Raw genomic sequence first — 4,702 nt, forward strand, 5'->3', positions numbered from 1 at the left:
ATACAGAACCAGAACATCGTGAGAGAGAACCTCCGTCCACTGCTCCGCACTCCTGCACCGGACATGTCCCGCAATCAAGTACATGCCCTTGACCAGACTCGAACCTGGGACCTCAGTCCGCAGGCTCGACGCTCTATCAATGGGAAAATATCTCCAGTAGGATTTTTAAAAAAAAGAATCTTGATATATTGAAAATTACTTCTTTTATCATCATTATGCAAATCAAGATTTCAATAATGGTTGAATTTATGAGCTTATGCCAATGAGATATTAAGTGGAAGCTAAAGTTTTAAACTCTCTGCTCCCAATTTTTAGGGCCAACATTTCAGAGAAATGATGCAAAATTTATGAACCCAGAGCTATTTTAAGGAAAATACATAACAATGACACAGAAAACAGGATGAGGCCGACTGAAACTACAAAAGAGTGAGTGCCCACCTGGCACAGAGATGAGCATGTTGCATACATTATATCTCATTTAACCCACTCAAAGTCATCAAGGTGTTCCATGAAGTCCCATTGACTTAGCTGTATTCTGGACCTTGGATATGCAGAAATCTAGGAGTAATATAAGGTTTTCTTTCCTAAAAAATGGTTCCATGACCAGCCTGGGGTGGCTCAGTTGGTTTGGTCATCACTGTGTACATGGAAAGGCTGTGAGTTCAATTCCCAGTCAGGGCACATACCTAGGTTGGGCGTTCAGCCCCCAGTGGAGGTGCATATGAGAGGCAACCAACTGATGCTTTTCTCTAACATCAACGATTCTCTCTCTCTCAAATCAATAAGCATATCCCTAGGATAGGACTTAAAGAAATAATGGGTTCCATTAGATATTAGAAGGTAATTTTCAAATTTTAACTTCTAAATTCTTACCAAATTTCTGAATAGTTTCAAAGAATGCCTTGAAGAGAACTAAACCAGCAATACATTTTTTTTTATTTATACAAGCATTTTTACTGGCACCTGAACCTAGTTGGCCTGGCTCAGTGGTTGAGCGTCAACCTATGAGCCAGGTGGTCATGGTTTGATTCCAGGTCAGGGCACATGCCCCAGTTGTGGGCTTAATCCCAGTGTGGAGTATGCAGGAGGCAGCCAATCAATGATTCTCTTATTGATGTTTCTCTCTCTCTCTCTCCCCCTTCTCCCTTCCTCTCTGAAACCAATAAAAATATATATTAAAGCCCTACCCGGTTTGGCTCAGTGGACAGAGCATCATCCTGTAGACCAGTGGTTCTCAACCTTCTGGCCCTTGAAATACAGTTCCTCATGTTGTGACCCAACCATAAAATTATTTTCGTTGCTACTTCACAACTGTAATGTTGCTACTGTTATGAATCGTGATGTAAATATCTGATATGCAGGATGGTCTTAGGCGACCCCTGTGAAAAGGTCGTTCGACCGCCAAAGGGGTCGAGACCCACAGGTTGAGAACCGCTGCTGTAGACTGAAGGGTTCTGTGTTCGATTCCGGTCAAGGACACATACCTCGGTGACAGGCTCCAGGGCGAGTGCAGGAGGCAACCAATCGATGTTTCTCTCACATCAATATTTCTCTCTATCTTTCCCTCTCTCTTCCACTCTCTCTAAAATTCAATGGAAAATACCCTCGAATGAGGATTTAAAAAAAAATGATGTTGAAAAACAAACAGATAAATAATTAAATTTATATATATATGTATTATATATATATATTATATATCACATATATAATATATATAATATCTTTTATATATATATATGTGTGTGTGTGTGTGTGTGTGTGTGTGTGTGTGTATATATATATATATATATGTATAATGATTTTATTAAAAAATAAAAAAGGAAGTTACAGAGTACTCGCCCTGACTGGACAGGGCAGTGGGTCTCAGCTGTGGCCCCACATAAAAAACTTGTGGAGGTTAAGCAGGCAAGCCCCCTCTCCTCCTAGGCTAACGCCTCTGGTCCTGATGGGAGCCTCTTCCAAAGTGATCACAAGGTTCTCTGATGATTCTGCTGCACAGCCGAGTCCAGCACCACAGGCTAAGTGTGGGGGATGCTTAACTCACAGGGACTCCGCTGCACACTCACAGGGCCACTCACAGGGTCTCACCACAGAAACGCAGTCGCCATTCAATCCCTCGGAACTCTTGCTGACCAGGCTGGGCACCTGACTCACAGCTCCAACTACCTCCCAGACTTCCACGGTGGGTTCACCCCCACAGGGAACTCAAAGCACTTAGGAGTAAAAGTGACTCACCAAAGCTCTTTGCAATTTCCTCAGTTTCTCTACAGGCTCAGGGTCAAAGCCCAGAATCCTCTGCATGTCATCGCTCTTCAGGACCAACATCATTTCCAGCATAAAGCGAATCCTAAAAATATAAACAAAAGAAAGAGAAAGCCACCATTTCAAATTGTCTATATAACCGACCTTCTATGTGGAAAGAAATAAACCAACTCTGCACGTGGCCATGACTTCTGGTAAACCTGATGGTCTCAGGCAGACCATCCCCACTCCAGCCTCTGCAGTAATTTAACATAAATCTGGCACCGGACCTCCACCAGGGCCTTGACCACTACCCACAGATCTCTGGTTCCCTCTCCTGCTCCCCCTCCCCAGCTCCTCCCACTGATCTCCCCACATGCACTCCTCCCCCCTGACTCTGTGCTCTGAGTCACCCCTCCTCTCCACGACAGATGCCATTCCTTCCCCCACTCCTGGCCTTTTCATTTAACTTTTAATCTGGAATAATGTCATACTGAGAGAAAAGTTGCAAGAATAGTACAGAGACTTCCCACATACCCCTTTCTGAGATTTCTCCAAATATTGACTTTTAATTGATATAATTCATGAACCATCAAACACCCATTCAAAGTGTACACTGAGTATATTTAAGGTTGTGCATCCATCTCCACAGTTTCAGAACGTTTTCATAGCTCACCAAAAAGAAGCTCCAAACACATATTAAAAGCCATGCCCTGATTCCCACAACCCACCAGCCCTAGGCAACCAGGAGAGTACTTCCAGTCTCTGCTGACTTCTGTTTTATTTATTTATTTATTTTAAAAAACATATTTTTATTGCCCTAGCCCAGCCGTGGGCAAACTACAACCCGCGGGCCGGATCCGGCCCATTTGAAATGAATAAAACTAAAAAAAAAAAAAGACCGTACCCTTTTATGTAATGATGTTTACTTTAAATTTATATTAGTTCACACAAACACTCCATCCATGCTTTTGTTCCGGCCCTCCGGTCCAGTTTAAGAACCCATTGTGGCCCTCGAGTCAAAAAGTTTGCCCACCCCTGCCCTAGCCGGTTTGGCTCGGTGGATAGAGTGTCAGCCTGTGGACTGAAAGGTCCTGGGTTCAATTCTAGTCAAGGGGGTACCTAGGTTGCAGGCTCCTCCCTGGCCCAGGCCCTGGTCAGGGCATGTGCAAGAGGCAACCAATCGATGTGTGTCTCTCACACTGATGTTTCTCTCTGTCTTTCCCTTTCTCTTCCACTCTCTCTAAAAAGTCAATGGAAAAATATACTTGGGTGAGGATTAAAACAAAACAAAACAAACAAACAAACAAAATTATATATAAATATATATATACTAGAGGCCCAGTGCACAAAAATTTGTGCACTCGGGGGGGGAAGGCGGGGTTCCCTCAGCCCGGCCTGTGCCCTCTCTCAGTCTGGGACCCCTCGGGAGATAACGACCTGCTGGCTTAGGCCTGCTCCCGGGTGGCAGAGGACATGCCCAATCCCTAGATGCAGTCCCTGGTCGGGCTCAGAGCAGGGCCGATTGGGGAGTTGGGGCGCCGCCCCCTGTCATGCACAGAGCAGGGCGGATCGGGAGGTTGTGATGCCACCCTCAGTCATGCTCAGTGTAGGGCCGATTGGGGGGTTGGGGCACCGCCCCCTGTCACACTCAAGGCAGGGTCGATGGGGAGGTTGCGGCACCACCCCCTGTCACGCATAGAGCAGGGCCAATCAGGGGGTTGGGTGCTGCCCCCTGTCACTCACAGAGCAGAGCCCATCAGGGGGTTGGGGTGCTGCACCCTGTCACTCACAGAGCAGGGCCCATCAGGGGGGTAGGGTCTCCGTACCCTGTCACACACAGAGCAGGGTCGATCAGGGGGTTGGGGAGCTCTCCCCTGTCACGCACAGAGCAGGGCCCATGAGGGGGTTGAGGAGCTTCCCCCTGTGACTCACAGAGTAGGGCCGATAGGGGAGTTGGGACACCGCCTTCTGTCACACTCAGGGCAGGGCCAATGGGGAGGTTATGGCTCTCCCTCGTCACACACAGAGCAGGGCCCGTGGGGGGGGAGGGGGGTTGGGGCGCCCGCACCCCTGTCACACACAAAGCAAGGCCGATCAGGGGGTTGGTGCGCCGCACCCCTGTCACACACAGAGCAGGGTCGATCAGGGGGTTGGGGCGCCCGCACCCCTGTTCACACACAGAGCCACAGGGCAAATCAGGGGATTGGGGGAGCTCCCCCCCTGTCACTCACAGAGTAGGGGCCGATAGGGGGAGTTTGGGGGCACCGACCACTAACACCACGAGCAGGGCAGATCAGGGGGTTGGGGTGCACCACCCTGTCACACTCAGGGCAGGGCCAATGGAGAGGTTATGGCTCTACCCTGTCACACACAGAGCAAGGCCCGTGGAGGGGGGTTGGGGTGCCACCCTCTATCACCCACAGAGCAGTGCCGATCAGGGGGTTGGGGTGCCACCACT

The 4,702-nt window shown here is 48.4% G+C and overlaps 1 protein-coding gene across 1 annotated transcript in view; it reads right to left on the bottom strand.

The window, feature by feature from the left end:
• Positions 1 to 4,702, bottom strand: part of LOC106699127 (protein Daple-like) — a 42,701-nt gene that overhangs the window by 25,384 nt on the left and 12,615 nt on the right. Inside the window, exon 3 of the mRNA XM_023764104.1 lies at positions 2,236 to 2,347. The gene's annotated coding sequence lies outside the window, so the exon portion shown is untranslated. The remainder of the gene's footprint in view (positions 1 to 2,235; positions 2,348 to 4,702) is intronic.

This window comes from Myotis lucifugus, unplaced genomic scaffold (assembly GCF_000147115.1).
Source record: "Myotis lucifugus unplaced genomic scaffold, Myoluc2.0 scaffold_316, whole genome shotgun sequence".
NCBI classification, from domain to species: Eukaryota; Metazoa; Chordata; class Mammalia; order Chiroptera; family Vespertilionidae; genus Myotis; species Myotis lucifugus.